The 25258-nt window shown below is 37.5% G+C and overlaps 1 protein-coding gene and 1 pseudogene across 6 annotated transcripts in view; one reads left to right on the forward strand and one right to left on the reverse strand.

Annotated features, from left to right (window-relative positions):
* Erc2 (ELKS/RAB6-interacting/CAST family member 2) overlaps window positions 1-25258 on the forward strand; it is a 1093013-nt gene that overhangs the window by 451311 nt on the left and 616444 nt on the right. The window lies entirely within an intron of this gene.
* LOC101574107 lies at window positions 21577-23864 on the reverse strand (annotated as a pseudogene). The gene has a single exon (XR_192515.2). The product of XR_192515.2 is annotated as a histone-lysine N-methyltransferase EZH2-like (transcript).

The raw sequence follows: 25258 nt of genomic DNA on the forward strand, positions 1-25258 counted from the left end.
GTACTTCAAGGCCACCCAGACCCCACCAGCCCCAGTTACTCCTTAGCCTCTCAGGCCTGACCTCTATTACTGTTTAATTTGCCACTATGTAGGTTTAGTCTTTCTCAGGAGGTAAAGGGAGGGAAAGGTTAGCCAGTGAACATATGAATAAATTATGAGTGTAAGAACATCCAGGTGACAAGGATCTGGTAACAGCTACTATTGAAAATGCCCCACTTTCCTGGATTGAGAGTTTAATTATGAAAGGAGGCCCAAGCAAAATTCATTTGATGCTCCTAATGCCAGTTGCAGGGATTGAGCTAATGCTCTGATGCATGTTGGTCAAACATGTGTTGCTTGCTTTCTCTGTTCTGGGTCTGAATACCTATCTGTTGATGATTTTCTTTGAGATGTAGAGCACCCCAGTCTCCTCTTACTGGGTGGAGGATTTCCAACTTAGTACTACCTTTTCTTCTCTAATGAATAACTTTCTCCTCTGTGTTCCTGGAACACTAAATTCTAATGGCTTCTCCTGGCCCTGTGTGGGAGGCAGAAAATCCAAGCTTTTTACAGTGAATCCACTTGTTTGTTTATATTGTTTCCAAAGTCCCCAATTGCCAAGCTTTTCTGATTGGCACTTGAGGTTAACTGCTGACTTTTAATAGATGTAGGGTTCTGGCTTAAGTCCTCCACTTTCCTGAGGCATAATTCTCTGAGAACAGGAGAGGTGATGTTTGCTTGCCATCAGCAGTGATAGGAAATTAACAATTAATTTTATATTGCATATTGTTATCTTCATAGTAGATGCTTAGATTACCAGCTATAGGCATGCAAAATTGGTCTAACAATTAAGCACTAACTGTTCCTTTCAATGACCTACTAGAAATTAGTAGTTATATCAGCTCTCTTGTGTATATATACTATCTCCCTGCCTCCCCAGTTGTTCTTTCCTTTTGAGCAGTTTCTTTCCCTTTAATTATATCTATTTCACCCTTTGGATCTTATTTATTCTTTCAGTTGCTGTAGATATTTCACACTTTTCATTCCTTAATGGCTAGAGAATTAGCACTTTTATTTATTCTTTCAAAGACCCTTCTCTTTGATTTATTAATTTTTTTTATTGTATTCTTGGTCTCCATTGCATTGTTTGCTCTGATTTTTATAATTTCTTCTCTTCTTTGGGCTGTGAGCTTGACTTGCTCTTCTTCTAGAAGTTTGAGGTGCAGCATTAGGCTATTCATTTGTTCTTGTTTGTCATTTTGTTCTTAAGACATTCAAATAACAATAGGTTTTATTATTATTACATTGTTATTATTGTCTTAAAGAGGGATTAGAGTGGAGCACCTTAAAAATGTACAAGACTAGCAAAAGAATGCATATGAATGTGAACAGTCTCTTTTACTACATATTGTCCAGCCTGTGAGTGCTTTGTCTTCAGTGGCAGAAATAGCTCTTGTAGTGTCTGTTTTCCTGGGGTGTGATAGGAATTGTGCAGGTGCAGGCTGGAGGCTTTGTACTCACAGTATAGGCATAGAGAAAAGGTCCTGCCTTCTGTGCTCTGGTCACATCAGAACAGTTGCTTTTCAGAAGAGGTGTCATTCCATTCAGTGAAATTAATCTTTATTTTCACAATCTGTAGAGATTATAAAGAATATTCATCTTTTCAGACTAGGCATGGTGGCATGTATCTGTAATCCCAGCGCTCAGGAGGCTGAAAACAGGAGGATCACTATGAGCCCGATCTTTGTAGTGAGACCCTGTAGACCCTATAATAAATATATAAAAGAAAAAAGATTATTTTTCTTTTCTAGGAAACAATTTTGTTTTTTGTATTTTAGTACAAGGTCTACAGGGTCTCACTGTGTAGATCATACTCCTAGTGATATGCTAGTGTTCAGCCTCCCAAAGAGCTGGGATTACAGGTGTGCGCCACCAGGCCCAGTCTCATTCACTGTCTCAGTGCTCGCCCTGGGGTTGGGGCTGGCACAGCACAGCTGGGATTGATCCCATAATGCTGTGCTTTGCCTAAGCAGGTGCTTTAATCCACTGCGCTATTTGGCCAGCCCTAGAAAACAATTTTGTGTTCATCACTATACCAAGAAGAGAAAAACAGAGGAAGAATCACTCCCCAATTTGATTATTTCCCAAATTTCTGTGTTGGGAACAGTTGTCAGAGGTATGACAGTGGATCTCTTGGTACCTTTCTTTGGAATTTCATTTTCTGAAGAATTTTTATGGTGTTAGTAGTCCCCAGATAACCAAGAAGAGTGTTTTTATAGTTTTTAGTAAACCATGGTATGAGTTTAAATAGATTGCAATTTAACTTTTGTAAGAGTAACTAGTGTGGCTAAAGAATCTATACAAAGGATTAGCATGGTTTCAAAAAATTTAGTACCTACTTCCCCCAATTTATAGGGATTTTTCTGAAGATTGGCGGTAGAAACTTGGCATTGAAAAGAATATGAATTTTAGCCTGGCAGGATGGCACACATGGCACACATGTTTGTAATCCCAGTATGTGGGAAGCTGAGGCAGAAAGACTGCAAGTTGAAATCCCACCTGGGCAGTTTGACCAATTTAACAAGACCTTCCTCAGTCAGTGAGTCAGTCAATGAAAAGGGCTGGAAATGTAGGTTAGTGAGAAGACCCTGAGTTCCATGCCTAGTAAGGCCAAAACAAAAATGAATTTTATAGGATATGTTACCTCTTTGTATACACAGTAGTTAGAATTGGTAGCAGCCAAAAGAAATCTCTTCTTCTGGTAGGGTTATTATAACACTCTTTCGAATATTACATATTTACCTTTCAATATTGGAGCCCTTTTTGTTAAGCACAGAATTAAATTATTCAGGCAAAATGTGGTCACTTCAACTTCAGAGCTTCTGCATGCTGTCTACTGAATGTTATAATCCCATTCTCTCATGGATTTGGACCTCAGTTTATGTTTGAGCATTGGTCACCAGAGGGTAGTTACGAAGGTCTTTGTTTTCTAGTAACCATGTTGGGTTCTGAGCAGCCAAAGGGGTAAGTTTTAGACTAAGAACTCAGCAAACAGGGCTGGGGAGATAGCTCGGCTGTCCAAGTGCCTGCCTGGCAAGTGCAAAGACCCGGGTTTGGTCCCTGGTACTGCGTGCCATGCTGGCCCCGGAATCTGGTGGCGCACACCCATAATCCCAGTGCTGGGGAGGCTGAGATGGGAAGATCACTATGAGCCTGACCTGCATAGAGAGACCTTGTACTAAAGAAATAAGAGATTTAAAAAAATTGAAAAAAAGAGCTTAGCAAACCATGTTAATTGAGGGCCTACTAAATATATATTAATCTTATGTTTGAAAGTTTGACATTATCCTAGCACATTTTTTTCTATACTGTATGTTCTCTGGGATGTCAAGCAAATGCTATAAGAAAGAGAATATTGGAGTTATGTAAGTTTGATAAATGTCAATTAACCAAAACTAAACTGGACTTTCAGAGCACTTTTCCAATTTCTGAAAGAGCATTTCCCAAATTCATGTTACTGTAGATTATTCCTCTTCCAAGCTCCCACAACTGCTTTCCCCCAGCAGGAGAGCTTATGTGAGTAGTTTCTGCTGGCAGAACTTCTGGGGATGCTGAGATTAAAGATTGCAATGAGTGTTTGGAGGGAGGACATGGCTACAACCATGACTGGGAGTGTGAAATGTCAAGATCCAGGTGCAGGAGCAGAAATACTGTGTACTTGTTGGAAAAAGGTCAGGACTTTGTGTTCTTGAGTATGACTGAAGTAGGGAAAGAAACATTCACATGTATTTTCCTTTACCAGGGATAGCATTTTCTATAGATTTCCTTTCTCAGAAAAAAATGCTAAGGGAGTTCATGAATGTGCTTTTGGTTTTAGGATCTGGCATCTCGCTGTTTAGCCCTATTTTTGGTGACTTCCCGTGTTTGCCCACACAGTGGCTATCTTATGCACCTCTCCTCCTACCCTTTAAGTTAAGCCTCTCATTTCCAGGTGCACATTACGTATTTACCTTGAGAGTATTTTCAACGTTGTGAGGCGAACATTATGTACTCTCATAGTTGTTGGTTTATCTTTCACTCCTTCTAGAAGGCTGTCAGAGGGCAAGGATGGTATTTATCGCTACATTCTTATAAAAAAAATAAACTTATTGTGGATGGTTGGATGAGAGGGGATATTTTTGTTTTCTAGGGCTTCCATGACAAATTACCACAAATGAGGTGGCTTAAAATATAGAAATTTATTTTCCATTTTTGGTGCCAGTAATCAGAAATTAAGGTGTTGGCAACACTGTGCTCCCTCTAGGATTAAGAAAGAATTCTTCTAGTCTCTTCCAGATTCTGGTGGCTCCAAGTGTTCCTTGACTTGAGTTAAATAACTTCAGTCTCTTCCTTCATCTTCACATGAACTTCTTCCCTGCTATAGTGTCTTTAAAATGATGCCTTTAAAATGATGTCTATTGGATTTAGGGAACACATATAATGCAGAACCATCTCATTTTGAGATCTCTAATTGCACTTGGAAATATTTTTTTCCCAAGATAAGGTTGTAATCACAGATTCTAGAAATAGGTAAATCTTTAGGTGGTCTACCATTCAGTCTACCATAGGTATCAAATAGATTTTTCAAGATTGACAGATGCTTAAGAAAAGCCTACTGTAAGATCAGAGAGCCAGCTCTGCATGTATATGATCTAGATATAGGGATCCAATCTAGGCCACCACTGCTCTTTAAACTTGTATGTCTAGAAGACATTGTTGCTTTGTGTTACTAACCTCTTCCTTAAGTTGGGAAGTGGCTTTAGTGTCCTTCTTAACATAGACTCTATGAAGCAGCTCCTAACTGACTGGACTGGGTTTGTGAGGAAGACAGAATTTCTGAGAGGATAAATACAGCAGACTTGCTAAGAGGTGTGGACAAACAGTGTCTTTGAAAATTTCAGTAGGAGGCCAAGGGATTCAAGCTCACAGGAAGTGCTACACAAACATATTTTATTCAACAAAAATGTATTCCTCATAGCGATTGTTTTCGAGATGGAGTGGAGGTGATTGCACATGCTTTGGGCTGTTTGTGTGCTTCCTGGTGGAATCCAACATGTCTGGTGAGAAGAATCTGAGGAGGAAAGAAAAAGTCTTCCTTGTTTATGTTCTACTTTAAATCCTGCAGTAGACACGAGGACCCCTCTTAAGTCACTCAAATTCTGCTTCTAAGTGGAGATACAGGAGTCTGGCAATGTGTTTTCCTTGACAGCATCCTTACTCCTCTTGCCTTTGTATAAACTAGTTGCATTTGACATGCAGCAAAGTGGCAGGCTCTGCTTGCTTCATTTGCATTAACCATCACTGGAAAGTTGTTTCCACAGGTATTTCCCTGCTTTGACTCCAACAGTAGTTCCTTTAACTTGCTGACTTCATTTTTGGGTATTTCTTGTCTTTCAGCCAGATAGGGTGCTGTCAGTAAATTTTCTTTGTAAAACTGGTAATTATTAAGGCTAAGACTGTGAATTTTAGGGATTTTCTAAGATACTATTTATCGTCTACTCATGACACAGAGTGCTGCCCGCATCTGCCTTTATGTCAGAAATACTTAGTGTTTACATGCATAAATGCCTAGTGAGCAGGTTTGCTGATGGGCTATCAGACTGCTCAGAAACATCATTCCTTTAGCTTGTGAGGGGTTTAACTGGTCTTAGTATTGTAGAAGCTTAATGCACAAAGTGAACTCATACAATCACAGAATGTTGGTTTAACTGATCACTAAGTGCCACTTCTTCATTTTATGGGTCTGATGAAAGATCTCCCCAATACACTGTAAACAGCTTAGTTGTGATTTCTTTCTCTCTCTCTCTCTCTCTCTCTCTCTCTCTCTCTCTCTCTCTCTCTCTTTCTTTCTTTCTTTTTCTTTTTTTTTTGCGGAACTGGGGATTGAACTCAGGCCCTTGCGCTTGCCAGGGAAGCGCTTATTCCACTGAGCCATCTCCCCAGCCTAGTGATTTCTTTCTTTGACACAATAGATTATGATGTCTGCACTCAGAGAGAGACAGACAGAGAGAGAGAGAATATATCACCTAATATTTGCAGAGGAAACATTTTTTATATCAAAATATTCTTTACCATAATAGCATTATGATCATAATAAATATTTTCAGGAGAAATGTTGTTAACCACAAAAAGAGATAGCTGTTATTTTCCCTTTAAGAGAAAAAACCCCACAAAGAATCTAAGGAGCTTGACTGTAATTTTTAAGTGTCAGAGAAGTTCTTGTTTCTGGCTTAGTTGATTTTTATAGTGCTCTTTGCCTTTCTTACTTGCAGAGCTCAGTATTCCTTTCCCCTTTTTTCCTTTTGTCTTTTCTTTTCCTTTTTGACTGTGCTCTTTAGTAAGAAACTACTTCAAGTTGGAAGAAGCAATAACAAGCCCCATTAGAAAAATAACTATGTGATCTGGCCAAGGTAAATTTACAGAGGGCTTGCGTTACTGCCCATTTCAGAGTCACTAAAGTCAGTGATGTGAAGTCTCAATTTGGCTTAAATGTTTAAGTGTGTTTCTAAAGTCAATGTGCACCTTACTAGGATGTTATATTTGACCCTTGGTCATGAACCTTCCTGTACGTTAGCTCTTTCTCTGTGTAAAAGACATTCCTGAAAATCTGAGGGCAAGGAGAAATGTTTTCATTATTTTAAAAAGCAAACTGTGAAAACAATTTTAGTACCCACTGTCTGGCTGAATTTGAAATGCCCCAGCACGTAAGAATATAATGAGGAGCATGCTCATAATTCCTGTACTGGGGAGGTGGAAGCAAGTAGACTCTGAATTCGTCCCAGCCTGGGCAATTTAGTGAGATTTGGAAATAAAAAGAATTAAAATGTGTTACGTACATATAATCATCTCTACAATGAATATAATCATTTTTGTGCTGTAAACATAGCAATGAAATCTTTAAATTAACAAACATGAGAGTTCAGCTTAGTAGTAGCTTTCCACTGTGTTGGATCTGCAGTAGCCACCTGCAACACACAGGAATACATACACACAGAAGAAGTAGAGGGAAGTGTACCTTTTGCAGGATTTTCTACTTGATGGCATTTTGTTTAGGGCACTTTAGATTGATCAGGAGTAGCAGTCCTATTTGCTGTGATTGATAGGTAGGTAGATAGATAGATAGATAGATAGATAGATAGATAGAGCAGCAAACACTAGCACGTGCATCTGTGTAGGCATATAAAATAAATAAATATATAATCTATTTTCCCCCTCCTCCACTTCTCTGTCTCTATCTTACTCTGTCTTCCTCTCTATTGCTTGTTTCTGTCTCTCTCTGAGCTCTAAGAGTGTAGCTAAGAGCCCTCTCAGAGCTTTGATATTTTCACATGTGAATAACTCTTACTTTGTCTGTATCTGTCTCTTGTCTGCTTATCATCTACCTATATGAAAGGATAACATACATATAATTTTGGCACCTTCATCCCTTTTGTATTTCATCCCATATTTCTTTTCATTCCTGAGGTTGTCGTTCATGCTATTGAAATGTCACCTGCTTTCTTCTTTGCAAGTTTAATGTGGGAGTGGGCCCATTGGAGAGTGACAGACATGCATTGAAATCTCAGCTTTGCTCCATTGAAGCTGTGCCACTCTGAGCTTTATAGCATGGAGAATAATAACTGTGTTTCAGAATACTGATGGGCTTCATGAAACTCCTTCATAAGTGTTAGCTAATGTTATCAAAGTTGTTGTCAGTGTAATTAGCTTTTACTGGTAACTGCTAGACTATTATACTATGGTGATTGAATTTTCTAACCATATGTGGATAATGAGATATATAACATACCATAGTAATCATAAATCACATTACAATTTACTATTAAATAGCCAGTTTCATTGTCTGTTTCTGATTAGTTTTTTAATATATTGTAATAAAACCCTTGTATATCTTATTTCAATGAATCCTGTGTTATCTGTACTGTTATTATCTTCATTTTATGGATGAAGAAACTGCAGGTTAAAGAGATTTTTTCTTTCTATGGAGTGTGGTAAGTAAACAGAAGGTTAGGGTTGGAGTGTGATTCTAGTTTGGGGCATCTGCTCACCGCCATATTCCTTTCCTGCTTTCCAACAGTGTATTCATAGCTATCTGACTCATGATAAACAATTATTCCCAGGTGGATTATGTGTTTGCTTTTCCCTCCACTTGTAACTTTCTGTCCCTAAGAAGGGTAAATAGGAATTGTAGATGGCCAGCTGATGTCCTGGGAGCTCAAGGGCTAGCTGGATTTATTTTACTCAAGAGTTCCCCATAGCAGTTGGTGGGTGGTATTCCGTCGTTTACAAAGAAAATTGACTAATGTGTTAATATAATCCTGGTTTTTATCTTTTCTGGAACTGAGCATGAAGTAAGCATTTAATAAATTCTTGTTTGCTTGCATGCCCTCTAGAAAGAGTATATATACACACAAGCAAGCTTTTTTTCTTTTTTCTTTTTGGTTACCAGTTACAAACCTGTATAGGTACTGGAAAAGAAACTGCATTTTATATTTAGCTTTCACAAAAATTTATGCAATTTGTCATTGTCTTTTTTTCATGAAAGTATTTAAAATTTATATTAACTTTGTTTTCTTTTGCTTTGTGGTAGATAGGCCTTTTCATTTCTTTTAGTCTCTTGTAGTCCAAGAATATAAGGAAAGGCCCCATATATCTTTTAGCAATTTTAGGGTTTACAGCAGTCCCTCACTATTTTGGGGCTCAGCTTTTGCGGACTCACTGCTTTGAGTGTTTTCAAATTATATTAATCCAAATTATTTATCGCAGATTTTTCACTGTATTGTGGGATTTTGCAGTACCATACAGTATATGTATGTTGTTAAAATTATGTAAGTTTACGAGTTTAGAAAAAGGTTAAGAACATTAAAAGTGTTTTTAAAAGTGTCAGAAAGGTTTATAAGTGTGTGGGAAGGATTTATAAAGCCTTAAACTGCATATATAAATACTAAAATAAATAGAATGTTGCTACTTTGCTGATTTTCATTTATTGTGGGGGTGTTTGGAACATAACCTCCACAATAAATGAGGGATGACTGTACTTTTTCACATCTAATTCTTAATTCTATTAGGAATTTATTTTTATCGCAAGGGTTGTTTTAAAAATTTAATTTTATTATGTTTTTTAAAAAATAATTCTTTTTGGTACAGGGTCGCATTAGGCAGTTCAGACTCATAGTGATCCTCCCATCTCAGCCTCCCCAGTGCTGGGGCTACAGGTGTGCACCATGGTGTCCAGTTTTGGAGTGTCACGGAGCACCCAGGGTTCCAAGGTCAGCACGGCATGCAGTACCAGGGGTCAAACTCGGGACCTAATTGAATAGTCTTGTGCAATTATTAATAAAAAAATATGTTTCCTCTACCACATCTATCAGTTGCCTTAATTATGCACTAAGTTTTCATATACTTATGAATGTGTATTTTGCTTCATGGACTGATTTGCATTTTTCTTCCTGCATCACTACCAAACTGCTTTAATTACCAAACCTTTAAAACATGTTTTAGGGGCTGGCCAAATAGCTGAGCAGATGTGATTCCCAGGCCTGCTGTACCCACCCTGCCCCCGGGGCGTTCTGAGACAGCAATTGAGAATGGGCATGGTGACACCCGCCTATAATCCCAGCTCATGGGAGGCTGTAAACAGGTGGGTCACTATGAGTCAGATCTAGTACTGAGACCCTGTACACCCTGTAGATCCTTCCCTACAATAAATAATAATAATAATAATAATAATAAATTGTGTTGCTTTATAAAGGCAATACTTGAGTTCCTGGAAAACATGTTACTTTGCTATTGCACCATCCCCATATGCCAGCAGAGCCAGAAATAAAGCTGGACTTGGGCAGGAAGAGTGGGTTTTGAAACAACAAGTGTAACTTTTAAGTTACAGCTCTGTCACATTTATCCCTGTGAAGACAACCTCATAGACACCCTGTATTACATTTTATAATACTTTGTACTCATGTTAAATTAGAAATTGCAAAGAAACAAAGGCAAATGTAAACTATCATTGAATAGAATGCATGTCACTGTCATATCATTATACAGTAAATTCTTTTTTATTTGAGTTGAATCATTGTAAAAGGAGAACAATTTGTATTGAAACTCAGCCATGCTTGATTATAAGGAAATACATGATCTAGAATAAGTTCATTTCTAATTTTTTAGATCATCATAGGGTAAGCAAATGAGAGTATGAAGAAGAAAAAATATTTAAAAAATTCTTAAAGCAAATTTATGAAATTTTTTGAATGTATTTGGTACAGAGTCTCACTCCACAGCTCAGACTTGAGGTGATCCTCCTGTTTTCAGCCTCCCCAGTGCTGGGATTACAGGCGTGCACTACTACACCTGAACTTTGTGGCTGGCTCATTGCACCTGGGGGTGAGGCCAGTGTGGCATGTGGTACCGAAACTCATGAATCTTTGAACACAGGATCCTATTCTCTAGAAGTATTTGAGCAATACAACTCCAAAATTTGAGTTTAATCAGATGACATCTGTCTCAGATTTGTTAGCTATTTATAAATATTTCAGGAGTACCTATGTAGATGCTAATTATTTAGGTTTATTGAAAACCATTGATCACAAAATAATAAGTCTTAATACTAAAATATCAGTTATTTAAGTTCTTTGGGCTTCAGTTACAGTATTGAAGGTTAATGTCATGTTAAATAATTAAATATTTTAACATATGTTAAATCATAACTTCATGTTTAAGTATAGTTTTAAAGGGAAAGTGCAATATGAATGATAGATGGTGTTTTCCTAAGCTTATTTTTCTTTTTTTGTTTTATGGATGAAAATAAAACAAAATTTCATAACAAAGTAATAGAAGAAAATAATGATTAAGACATTTCATGTTGTATTATAAGGAATTACTTACATGATCTAGGATAGATTCATTTTTAATTTTTGAGATCATAGGGTAAGAAAAAGAGAATATGAAGAAAAGTTTTTAAAAGTTCTTATAGCAAACTCATGAATCTGTAACTACTTTAAATTAATTGCACAGGGTACAAGATATGGGCATAAAAATTTTCCAATTGATATTAACACAACATTTCCTTTCATGAAGCAAAAGATACTAATACTATATCCGACCTGCATTTTTCCCTTTCCCTACTGTTCTTTCTACTTCACCTGTCCTTGTTTCTGTTTCCTTTTGAATAATTTTTTCCCATTTTACAGTATCTATTGTACAGTATAGATTTTATTGAGTCTTTATTTACTCTTTTAGTATCTCACACCAGGGAGACAATATGATGTTTACATAGGTGAATCTGATTTATTTTACTTATTAAAAATGTCTTAAGTTATATCCATTTACCTATAAGTGTCTCAAGTTATCTTTCTTTAGATCCATTTGAGTTGTTTCCAAGACTTAGCTATTACAAATTGTGCATCTATAAACAAGGTACACATATATTGCTGTGGTATAATATTTTTAATTTTTCTGGCAAGATACCTAGAAGAAGAATAGCTGTGTGGAAAGAGACCTCTAATCTTACTTCTTTGAGGAATCTCCACACTGATTTTCACAGTGGTTCTACCAGTCTATCCTCCCACCAACTGTGGAAATGGGTTCTTTTTTCTTCACAGTCCCTACATTATTTATTATTGGTTGAATTCTTGATGATAATCTTTTTTTTTTTTTTTCCAGAATGAGATGCACTCTCAGTGTTGCATTTCTGGGAAGGCCAGTGATGCTGAACAGTTTTCATGTATTAGCTCGTTCTCTCTCTCTCTCTCTCTCTCTCTCTCTCTCTCTCTCTCTCTCTCCCACACACACACACTCACACATACAAATACACACACATATCATATATATTTCATATATTGTCACTTGTACTTCTTCATCTGAGAAGTGTGCATTCAATTCAGATGCACATTTTAAATTTGGGCGCTATGATTTTTAAAAATTATTTATATGTTCTCAATAGAAGTTATCTGTCTGAGGGACAATTGGCTAAATCCTTTTCTCCCTCTGTGAGTTTTCATTCTGTTGTTGGTGTCTTTTGCTGTGCAAAAGCCTTTTAATAAGGTGAGATCCCAGTTGATCTTTGATGTATTTCTCATGCAGCCTAGGTTCAGTTCATAAACTCTCTGCCTACACTTGTGTTGTCAAGATTTCCACCTGCTTTCTGTTCCAGCACATTTAGTGTTTCTGTTTAATATTTAGAACTTTGATCCATTTTGATTTTAGATTAGTGAATCGAGTTTTCGTCTTTGGCAAATAGCCAGTTTTTCTAGCACCATTTATTAAAGAGTAAATACATTTGGCCCCTTTGTCAAAGATAAGGTGGCTGAGTATGTTTGTAGTTGTATCAGCATCTTCTGATTTGTTCCATTGGTACTGAGGTGTGTGTCCTTTTTTACCAGTACCATACTGATTTTATCACAGTAGCTTTGTAGTATAATTTCAAGTCAGGGATTGTGATGTGTCCTGCCTTGCCTTTGTTGGCCAGGATTGCCTTTGCTATTCTAGGTCTCTTCTGGTTCCAGATGAATTTTTAGGAATATGGCCTGTGATTTTTTTGAGGTATTTTAATGGCATTTTGATTAGTATTGCATTAAATCTATACAATTTTCCAGTTTTTGTAGTTTCTTTTACCATTAATTTATTTCCAATTCCATTGCATTGTGATAAGTAATATGCATGAGACAATTTTATTTTACATTTACTTGAGCATGTTCTGTAGGCTAATTTATGGTCTATTGTATAAAATGTCCAGTGTGCTGCTGAGAAGAATGCATATTCTGGTGATATTGGGTGGAACCCTGTGTAAACATCTACTAAGTCCATTTCTTCACTGGTTTGGTTCAGTTCTGGTATTTATTTGGTGCTTTTTTTGTCCACTGGATGTGTCTTATTTTTGACAATGAGGTATTAAAGTTCTTCCATTACAATTGTGTTATTCCTCATTTGCTTTTTCATCTCTATTAATTTTTGTCTTACATGGTTGAGTGCTCTCATATTTTGTGATTTCATATGTATGATTGTGATCTTCTCCTCTCAAAGTTTTCCCCTGACAAGTGTGGAGTGAACCTCTTTACTGCTTTTGATCATTCTAGGTTTGAAGTTCACACTGTCTACAAACAGAAAAACTACCAATGCTTTTTTCTAAGTTCCTGTTGCATGAAGTATTATTTTTTATCCTTTGACTTTTAATGAATGAGTTTATTTTTGACTTAACTATTTTTCTTATATACAGAATATAGTGTGATCTTGTTTCTTGATCCATCTGTCAGTCTGTTTCTTTTGATTGGTGATTTCAGGTGTTTTACATTGATAGTTATAATTGATATGTTTTGGGTTATCATCATGTTATTTTACTGCTGTTCATTTCCTGCTTTTCTCCTCTACTTACTTACGCTGGTTGGTGATTTCTTTCTGTTGTTTTTGGAATTGTGGTCATTTTCTCTGTCTGGAATAACTTTTTTTTTCTTTCAGTCCAGATATTTTATTAATTTTTCTTACAAAATAGCCCTACATTTTTATTTTTTAACTTATTTTTTATTTTTATTGAGAAACAAATAGAAATGAGACATTTTCAAAACTGATTAGTAGGACAGTTTCAATAATTAATACATTTCATATTGTCTTTGTAGTGGTTATTCATAGTACAAGATGCAGACATAATATCCTGTCCAAACACTATTAGTACAAATCTTTCTTTTCACTGAATTAAGAGAAGTAGCTGTATATCTATCCTATTTTGTATATACAGATACAAAATGGTCCTTCATTTATATCCTCTTTATTTATTTAGTTTTGTCAGAGATGTTTATTCCATTGCCATTCAAATATTGTAGGTGCGTAAATTTAGCAAAATAATCCAATGTAGTCCAGTAGTCCATAATAGTAATGGGTTATCCATAGGACTGGCAATGTCAGAAGTTGTTGACTTGAGTCTTTTACAGCTCAGCATATTAATATGGCTTTACTATAGAATATCTTTTCTTATTCTTTGTAGGGTAGTTTGTTTGTCACAGATTTCTTCAGCTTTTCTTTGTTATGGTAGTATTTTGTTTCTCCATTAATTTTGTGTTTCTCTCCTTCCCTCTCTCCCTCCCTCCCTCCCTTCCTCTCCCTTTCCCTCGCTCTCCCTCTCTCCTTCTCTCTCTGTTTTGTGGTATCATGGGTTGGACTCAGGACCTTGCGCCTGACAGGCAGGCATTTATTCCACTAAACTATCTCTCCACCCCCTCTATTAATTTTGACTGATGGTTTTGCATGGTGCATGAATCTCAGTTGGAATTATTATTTTTTTTCAGGGCTTGATATACTTCGTACTAATGTCTCCTTAACTTATGGGTATGTGCTGAGAATTCTTTTTTTTTAATTTATTTTTTTTATTTTTATTTTTTTTTTATTTATTTGAGAGAGAGAGAGAGAGAGAGAGAGAGAGAGAGAGAGAGAGGTGTGTGTGTGTGTGTGGCCAGCTCAGCCCACCAGGGGGCGGGGCTGGCTGGCATGTGGTGCTGGGGGATTGAACCGCGGTCCCTGATGCCTTGCCAAGCTTGTTCTAAATAGGTGCTTTAGACCACTGAGCCATCTCTCCAGCCCCTGTGCTGAGAATTCTATTGTGATTCTGATGGACTTTCCTCCATAAGTGACCTGTTTTTTCTTCTCTAGCAACTTTTAGTATTTTATTCTAGGGCTAGCCAAATAGCTCAGTGGATTAAAGCACCTGAGAGCAGCCACAGGCAGTCAGGGGTTTGATCCCTGAGCCTGCTGTGCCAACCCCGCTCTTGGGGCGCATTGAGACAGCAGTTGAGACTGGGCATGTTGGCACATGCCTGTAATCCCAGCTCTTGGGAGGATGTAAACAGGAGGATCATTATGAGTCTGATCCAGTAGTGAGACCCTGGAGACCCTGGAGACTCTGTCCTAAAATTAAAAAAAAAAAAAGATTTTATTTTTCCTGGCCATTGAAGAAATTTCTTCAAATTTTAGTTTGTGAGTATTTCTCATGTAATATGCAGTATTTTTGATCATTGGAGAATATGAAATATAGTCATTATATGGGGAGATACTATATACAGTGTTTTTTTTATAACAAATTTTGCTTTTTAGACAGAAAAAGTTTTAGTTAAGCAAGAGAATTTACACATTAGTATTAAAATATGCTTAAAACTTAAAGCAACTGAAAACAATTCAGTTGTTTTTTAAAATTTTTAAAGTTTCTTTTAATGAGAAAAATACATACCAATGAGAGAGTTTCAAAACAGGTTAGTAGAATGGTTACAATAATTAATACATTGCATATTGTTATCTTCGTAGTACTTATTCAGAGGACAAGATGCAGACATGCTATCTTGTTTAAACAATATTAGTGCAAACCTTTCTTCTCAATGAACTAAGAGAAAGTAGCTGTATATCTATCCTAATTATCTTGTGTATCTACTTTTTTTTCCATTTTTCACAACCAAATGATCCTTTATTTACACTTTTGTGAAGTTAGAAACATGTGACACTAGGTTGCCTAGTGACTAATAGCTGAACTTAATCAGACAGGATGCTCATCTTAGGAGTGATGTATCTTGTTTGCTTTAGGCACTGGGCCTAGTCCCACCTATACATATTTGATCGATTTCCTAGCTTCATGGCTCCCAACATAACTCCCTTCTTTGTTTTGATTTGTCAGAGATGTGTGTTCACTGCAGTTAGAGAAGTTGTATTTGGAGTAGTCTTTAAAGGACGTTTTCATACTTGAAGCCAGTTCAAAGATTATAGGTACTTGAATTCCACAAAATAACCCAATATAGTACAATAGTCCCTAATGGTAGTGGGTTATCAGCAAAACTGGCAATTATCAGAAGTTGTTGACTTGAGCCTTTTATGGCTCAGCATGCTAATATGGCATTACTTTTTTTGGCATTACTTTTTATACCGCGTGGTTACACTTTTCTGGTAGTCAGTTAAGACCAAGTTAAAGCAAGACCTATATAACTAAAGTGTAACTTTTGTTTCTCACACGGTCAGTCAGATCTCCTCGGGATTTACACTGGAAACATGTACAATACCTTGTAGATCTTTCATCACTGTCAGGCATCTGGAGGAGTCATGGCCATTACTTGACCAGTTTGCTCCCTATGAAAGCCTGAGAGAATTTTTTCTGTCTAGGTGACTCTCCTTAGGCACACTCTACGTCATCGATCACTTTCCTCTTTGGCCCCATAATCTTCTTGATCAGAAAATTTGGGACACTTCCGAGGTACATGACGTTACAGTACAAGTTCTCATATGTCCTGAGTCTTAATTGACCTTAGAAGGTTACGGCCAAAATATTGGCTATTCTTGTAGCCCATCTGTCTCTCTAATTTTTGGTCTGCAAACTTTAGTTGTTAAAACATCCATAAGAGAAGCTCCCTGCAACAGAAGCAGTTGAGCTTAACATCACTATCTCTTTGATTATCGAATGCCTTAGACATAAAATGGAACGGCTATTTTCCAAAAACCATGGATATTCTAAAATTTAAATCCCGATAGAATGTGAAAACAACACTTACACATTGTTATACAGAAATTTAGAAACGAAACCATATACATATTTTAGGGGGACAATCCTATGACATTTTTTTCTTGTCTCTTGTTTTCTGTTATTACCTTTTTTTTTAAACGAACATTTAATTTAAAGAGAATATAGCAATGATTGATTTGACATTAGTAACCATATGCATTTTTAAGAGCAAAATGACAGGTATTTCAAGCATGGCTTTAGTATTATATATTGCTGTCCTCTATGTATAGTTGCATAGTTCACAGATGCCAGCATGTAGAGTTAGTCAGAGTGAGAATTCTACCCATTAACTGCTATTTTAAAAAACCTGATAGAAGTTCTTAGGACGATTCCTTTAAACATCTTGTTTATATAAACGTATGGTTTTGCCTCTGCTACATTTCCTAATTTTTTTCCCTTCTCTCTCTTTGTTGTTTAATCCTTAAGTTCTTGATTTCCATTTAATTGTATTATACCTTTCAATTTTTTTTTTTTTTTTAGTTCTTACACTAGTGAGACAATACAATATTTATACATGTGGGTCTGGTTTATTTCACTTATGAGTAAAACTTCAAGTTGCATCCATTTATATATGAAGGCTTTGAATTTATTTTGCTTTACAGCTGACTAATACTCCATAAGTACTACATATTTTTCATCCATTCCTCAGGGGACGGGCATTTTGGTTTTTCCAAGATTTGTCTATCACAAATTGTATTGCTGTAAATATAAGCACACATACATCACTATGATATGATATTTTCAGTTCTTTTGGGAAAATTCTCCACAGGGGATAGCTGGATTGAATGGGATTTCCAGTCCTACTTTTTTGAGCAGTCTCCACACTGATTTCCATAATGGTTGCAACAGTCTACATTCCCACCAGCAGTGGAGAAGGGGTTCCCTTTTCCCTGCAGTCTTTCTAACAGTTTATTTTTTGGTTGATTTTTTTAAAATTTATTTTTCATGTATTTATTTTTTCCATACTTTCACTGATAAACAAATAGCAATGAGACAGCCCCAAATCAAATTGGTAGGACAGTTTCAACAATCAACACATTGCATACACTCCTCCCAGTGGCCAACCGCTGCGCAAGATGTGGACACGACATCCCACCCACAAACACCGTCAGAACAAATCACTCTATTCACCAAGAGAATGCAACTACACATCTATCCTAACCACTCTGAACACACAGACACAAAATGGACGCTCATCTGCATACCCTTTCCTTGCCAAGTTCCGCCATTTGAACACTACAGGTATGTAAACTCAGCAAAAAATTCCAAAAGAGTCCAGTAGCCCATAATAGTATTGGGTCTTTCGCTTGACTGGCAATGTCAGAAATTGTTGACCTGAGTACCCTACAGCTCAACATAACAGCATGGCTTTACATCTTATATTTCGTTTTTATACTTTTCTGTTGGATGGTTAAGACCAAGGTAAAGCAGGACCTATGCAACAAGAGTTGTAGCTTTTGGGTCTGAGAAGGTCAGTGAAATGCCCTTAGGATTTATCCTGAGATCCTGTACCTCAGATTGTAGAACCTTTGTCAGTGTCAGCATGCGGATGAGTCACGGCCATTGCTTGGCCAATGTGCTCTCTGTGAAAGCCTGAGAGAATGTTTTCTCTCCATGTGACTCTCCTTAGGCACACTCTACATTATCGATCACTTTCCTCTTTGACCCCATAATCTCCTTGATCAGAAAATTTGGGACACTGCTGAGTTACATGACATTACAGTACAAGTTCTCATATGTCCTGAGTCTTAATTGACTTTAGAAGGCTAGGGCCAAAATGTTGGCTTTTCTTGCAGCCCTGCTTTTTCTCTAATTTGGTCTGCAAACTTAGGTTGTTAACCATCCAGAAGACAAGCTTATTGTTATTACCATACAACTTAGGTTGTTAAGCTTAACCTCACTATCTGTCTGCATATCAAATATCTTAGGCATAATATGAAACAGGTATTTTTCACCAGTTGATTTCTTTATGACAGCCATTCTTTCTAGGGTGACATGGTATCTCAGTGTTGTTTTAATTTGAATTTCACAAATGGCTAGTGATGTGGAGCATTTTTTCATGTATTTATTGGCTTATATTTCTTCCTTTGAGAAGTGTGTGTTCATCTCAGAAACCCATTTTTGGATTGAGTCTTTAGATTTTGGGGCCCTAATGCTTTTTAGTTCTTTATAAATTCTAGATAGAAGACCTTTGTGTGAGTGCTTATTAAGATTTTTTTTCCAAATTTGTGGGTTGTCTTTTCACTCTGTTGGTGATTTCCTTGGATGTGCAGAAATTTCTCAATAGGAGGTCCCAGTTGTTAATTTTTTCATGTATTTCCTGTGAAGTTTGATTTTTGTTCATGAAATATTTGCCTATCATCTACTTTCTCTTCCAGGAGATTTAGGGTTTCTGTTTTAATGTTTAGATCTTTAAACCATTTTGACTTTAGTTTAGTTCATGGTGATAGACCTGGTCAAGTTTTAGTTTTTGGCATTAGAGAGCCAGTTTTTCCAGCACCATTTGTTAAAGAAGCTATCTTTCTTCTAGCGAACATGTTTGGTCCCTTTGTTGAAGATAAGATGGCTGAGTGTGTTTGTAGTTGTATCTGCATCTTCTAATCTATTCCATTTATTAGAAACTTTAAAAAGTATATTTCCATTTTCTGTTGACTAAAAAAAGAAAGGTTTGTACCTATGTTGCTTGCTTATTATTTCTTGCCTATATCTTGTAATATGAGAAACTACTTTGGCAATAACAATACACAATGCACTAAACATTGTTACTCAAAAAAAATAATAAAAAAAAATCAAATAAAAGAAAAAAAATCTATACCATTGATCCTCAGGTCTATTTTTTTTTCCAATATCATGTTTATCTTATTACAGTAGTGTTGTAGTACAATTTCAAGTCAGGGATTGTAATGCCTACTGCCTTGCTGTTGTTGCCCAGCATTGCCTTTGCTTTTCTAGGTTTTTTTTTCTGCCTCTAAACAAATTTTAGGAATGATTTCCCTAGGTCTGTGAGGTATCTTGGTGGTATTTAGATAGGGATTGCATTAAATCTATATAACTATTTTGGGAGTATGGCCATCTTCACAATGTTGGTTCTTCCTACCCAGAAGCAGGGAATATCTTTTTGTTTTCTGAAATCTTCTACGGTCTCTTTTGTCAGAATACTATACTTTTCATTGAATAACTCTTTTACTTCTTTTGTTAGATAAATTCAGAAGTATTTCATTTTCTGCCGTGCTATTGTAAAAGGTATTGTTTCTCTAATTTCTCTCTAAGTGATTTTGTTATATATGGGGAGGAATGCTATTGACTTTTGGGTATTCACTTTGTATCTTGCCATGCCACTGAATTTGCTTGTTTATTCTAGTAGCTTCTTGGTGGAATTTTTTTGGTTCTTCCAAGTAGAGTATTAAGTCATCTGCAAATAATGGTAATTTAATTTCTTCTTTACCTATTCTTATTCCTTTTCTTTCTGTCTCTTGTCTAATGGCTCCAGCTAATGGTTCCCAATCTATATTGAATAGATGTGGTGATAGGGGACATCCTTGCCTTGTACCTGATCTGAGAGCAAAAGATTTCAGTTTTTCCCATCTAGAATTGTGTTAGTTATTGGATTGTCATAGATGACTTTTAAGAGATTGAGGTAAAACCCATCTATTCAAAAACTACCTACCACTGCAGGTAGCTTTTTATGTCATTTGTGTTGACTCTTGTGTTTTCTTTGACACCAATGATTCTTTTTTTTTTTTTTTTTTTTTTTTTGGCAGAACCAGGGATCGAACTCAGGCCCTTGCGCTTGCCAGGGAAGCGCTTATTCCACTGAGCCATCTCCCTGGCCCCAACACCAATGATTCTTATATTATTTTTCTTTGCAGTCTTGCGTTGGTTGAATTGTTATTTTTTTTTTTTTCTTTCAAAGTCTTTCCTTGCATGATTGCTAACCTGTCTTTGGGTCTGAAAGTCTATCTTCTTTTTCATTCAAGCAGTTTTGCTGGATTTCAATGGAATTTTTAAATTGATACATATCTGTTTCAATCTATTTGATGCAGTTTATTTCTTTCCTATATTGAGCACAGTTTTCATCTTCTTCCTATGATCATGTATTTTTTTTGTTTTTTAAAAACACAAAATAGAAATAAAAAAGCATTAGAAATGATACCAAATTGCATTAAACAAATTCGTAGGAAATCAACAATTCTTGCTGTATTGCATGATGTTATCTTCAAATTAGTTGTTTAGGTTACCAGATATAAACTTGCAAAATTGGTTCAAAAAACAGAATTAATCAACAGCAAAAAGATAATTAAAAGAAATTAAAAGAATAAATAACATTTTAATCATTAACTGCTCCTTTCAATAGACCAACAGAAATTTTGATCTATCTCTATCGATCAATTTCTTCATAAATTTTGACATTTTTTTTCACCTGAGAGATTATTTCTGATCTGCTTTCATCCATAGCCCCATGGATCTGTTTATTTACATTGGTTTCTATTGTTTCAGAAATATCAATTGTGTGTCTTCCCTTTTCCTCTGTTTCATTATCTCCAGCACTTGTTTTGTATGTGTTTGGAGGTCTAAGGTTGCATTTTTGCTTTTGTGTCTTGTCTTGTCTTGTCTTGTCTTGTCTTGTCTTGTCTTTCCTTTCCTTTCCTTTCCTTTCCTTTCCTTTCCTTTCCTTTCCTTTCCTTTCCTTTCCTTTCCTTTCCTTTCCTTTCCTCTTTCTTTCTTTCTTTCTTTCTTTCTTTCTTTCTTTCTTTCTTTCTTTCTTTCTGTTTTAGAAGTTCAAGTACGCTTTATTAAGAGTTGTACCATACTACAAAATGTACATACTGCATTATTGTGAAAACTCACTGGTACAAAACAGGTGACAGCTGGTGAGAAGGCAATGAAAAGTTGATTTTTTAAACTTTTTACTATAAATTACTGTTACAGTTCTTTGCAAGTTCAGATTTTCAGCCTCATTTTCTGTCCTATGTTGCCCACAGTACTCAGTTCCTGCAGCTAAGGCAGTTGTTTCGGGGAGGGGAAGAAGAGGCAGCAGGTTAGGGGATTTCCATCTCCCCCTCGATGCCCATGTACTTCAGGGCATCGGCCGGGCTGTACCTATAATTGAAGAATATCTCTTTGCCGGTCTGGATGGCCTTCTTGGCAAAGATGCCGATCCTTTGGTCGCTGTTCACCATCATGACTTTTGAATAGCAGTTCGAATTAATGGAGTGATTCGCAAAACGAATTTTGTTACCCTTGTGGGTTGCGTTCACCACAAAATTGTTGGTCAAATTGAACAGGAAGTTGCACATGTGTTTATCATACACCTTGCCTCTTCTGTCTGCTTCATCTGGAGAAATAATCTCCCCACAGTACTCAAGATGAATTCATTTTTCTGTACAGGATCTTTGATAAAATCCTTCAGCCTGCTATATCTGATGGTGCCAGCAATGCATGACTTTTGGAGACCCTCTGGGTGCTGCAGTTCTTGCAGGACACATTTTTGCTGTCCCAAATGGTCTGCAGCTCCACACATCAGGCATAGGTCTGGGTCACACTTGCAGACTGCTAGGTAGCATGGGCTCTGCTTGCTGTTGCACTGTGCTTTGCAGCGGCATCCGGGAAAGCGCTTCTGACACTCTGAACTACACTGACAAAACTTTTCACAAAAATTCTGTGCTATCACACAAGGGCACGAATTGTCACAAGACTGCCATGGATGGTCACAGGGTTGATAGTTGTGAACATGGTTAGAAGAGCCGTCCTTTTCAGCTGTATCTTTCTGCGGTATGCAGCACACAGCCTATGTTTCCTCTTTTGTCATGGAGTGGTGTTGGCCTCCTCAGCAGGAGCAGGTGCGATGATGCTGGACTCCTTGACTCTGAACTCGTACACCTGTCTGCATGTTTTGGTCCCAGTCAACCTGGCAATAGCACAGAAATTATCACAGTAAGTGCCGATGAGGATGCAAAACATTGTGGCTTCAGCTCCGCTCCACATTCTCAGGAGGTTCAATATTTGGATTCATCTTCACTGGGTTTGACACTGAGAATTTGCTTTGAAGGAGTTTGAGGTTTCATCCTTCTTTTCCCCCTCCTCTTTATCATTGTTCTTTTGCCCCGTTTCAGTCCCTGCCTCTCTGTCACTGTCAGTGTTCTTGGACTCCAGCACGCTGATGGTGGGGGTGCTGAGCCTGCTGCTGTTGTTTGGGAGACCACCTTTCCTGCTGCTCTGGGGGTGCTTGAGTGGGGTCTTTATCTGCTCAGCATTGAGGGCAGCAGCAAACTCCTTCACTCCCTCCAAGTGCTGCTAACATTGTGGTCCACAAGGCTTATTGCCCAGAGCTGCTTCTGTGTTTTTCTGATTGTGTATATTGGGTATTACATGAAAAGGATGTAGGAAGCAGTCGTATTTAAAACATCGCTGACAGAAAAGTGTATGAAATGAATGTAAGCCCTGCTCCTTCTGCACACTTAGTGTTTGGTCCGTCCATGTTGGGGGTAATTTGGGAGGAAATGCACCTGGGAGCTGCTGCTTGGTGAGTTCTTTATATTTTTCGTTTAGTTCTTTTGCTGTGCCTTAGCTGGAAACATTGAGGAAATGCCTTCAAAATTTTTATCAGAAGGAAGTTTCCAAGGTGGTCAGCTTTCTTTATCATACCGGCGATGCTCCAGCTCCTTTTACTTTTCTTCTCCATCCTCGGGCTTGTCCCCGTCATCCTCATCACCATCATCATTGTACTGACTCAGAGCATTCACCAACTGCACAAAAATTTCATCGTTTATAAACTCACTCTCTCAATCTCCATGGACTTTGCCATCATGGTTTTTTATTAGTTCCTCAATGAAAGTACCACCCTGGTCTAGAACTTCATCCTCATGTAAGGAATGTTATGTGAAACAGTTTCCTCTTCTACCATAAAATTGTTTCGGAGGGGAGACCAAGAGTACATTATGGGACTCAGGCGAACTGCATTCTGGGTCTTTAATAGGACAACTTGTGTTGGAAAATCCAAGTCATGTCACTGAACACTCCCTAATCTGGCACAGTGATCTCACAGCGGTCAAGATGTGCATGGGCTGTGTCCTTCATTGTTTCCATTTTTGATTTAAGATTTCTATTCTTTTCAAAATTTTTGATAATTAGAACTAAATATACTCTTTATTTCATCAGTCTGTCTGAACCTCTTGCGCTCTCAGTCACATGTATTCTGATATTACACGCTTCCGCCAACAAGCAGCTCCCTTCTCAGATTTCTTCCCTGTCTGGCCCATGATTATTCTTCATTGAGCGCACCAGCCCACACCACTGCCAGGGCTCCACAGTCTTCTGTGTCCCAATGGGTGTCAGATGTGACCAGACCAAGCACCACGTCTTTTTATTTTCTATTTCCAAAGTTTTTATTTTGTTTTCTCTGTTGATCTTTGTAAGCTTTTTACTAGGTACCTTCATCACTAGTACCCAGGCCTCTCTTGGCACGGTTTGTTCCACTGGGATGTCTTCTGTATGTAGGACTTTCTTGGTTTGTGTCTGTCCCAAGAACTTACCCTGTTTCTCTTTGAGCCTGTCTCCCTCAGTTGTTGTGCTGTTTGGAGACAGAGAAAGGAGGCTGTTTCAAGTCCCAAGCACTGCTGGCTTCTTCTGGTCCCGTTCAGCCTTCTATGCTCCTCTTGCACTGGCCAGTCTCTGTTTTCTTGGGTCATTTGTGGCTGGGTGGGGTGGGATGCTGTGATACAGTCTGCTCCTCTGTTCCTGCTGTTGCAGTCCCAGGTTGCTCAGTCCCAATTCTTACTCCTCGCCTGAGGTGGGGTGCTAACTGCTCATTAGCTGCTTTGCAAATTCTGTTGCCACTGTCACCCACCTGTGCTGCAATCTGTAACTTCCCAGGGCAAGATGGGGGCTTCCTGTGGTGTGCCTTTCTGTTGGTGTCCTAGGGGTGTGGGGACATCCTGGGACTGTACTGTCCTGAGGTGCAAGGCTGTTTAACTCCAGAAGCCTCTCTAACCACAGGGTGTGTGTGTGTGTGGGTGGAGTTAGCTGTTACATTTACTATGGACCCTGGTAGTCTTTAATCTTGTTTCTGGAGGTTCCATTTAGTGCTCTGGTATACAAAATGAAAGGAAGGAAAGAAAAAAAGAAAAGAAAAAAAGAAGAAAAGGAAAATTGGCAGGTTATCAGACAAGGAGAAGATCCTTCCAGCAGAATTTACTGTTGGACTTTAGCATCTTCTATTAGGAGGAGGGCAGAAGATATATCCCAAGTCTATCCTGTATGTCTTGATTTAGCCACATTCTTTTAGTGTATTGTTTTGAGGACGTGGAGGCCACCTACGGCAGCTGGGTGGGCTGGCTTGCTAGCCATTTTATTCGGTCCTTTATCTGTGTCTTGCTTGGTCTCAGTCTCTTATGTCCAATTTATTTGAGTTTCAGGATGTGTGCCCCTCCCCTTTCTTCCAAATGTGTTGTACTTGAATTTCTCTAAGCATCTATGAATGAGGCCCCTGTGTTCAGTCATATTGTCTACAGCACCTTGTTAATGTTTCGAAGATGAGCTTTTTAGATCTCAGGAGGTACTAAGATGGATTGCTTTGCAAATTGGTTTTAAGTATTTTGTATTTATAACAATCATCATGTTGCAAAATAACATTGACTTTGGAATTGCTTACTTCCTTTTGTAGTAATTCAAAAATATTATGACAGCTATAGTTTTATAGCGTGCATAAAAACCAGTGAGGTA

This window comes from Octodon degus, unplaced genomic scaffold (assembly GCF_000260255.1).
Source record: "Octodon degus isolate 3935 unplaced genomic scaffold, OctDeg1.0 scaffold00043, whole genome shotgun sequence".
Taxonomy (NCBI): Eukaryota; Metazoa; Chordata; class Mammalia; order Rodentia; family Octodontidae; genus Octodon; species Octodon degus.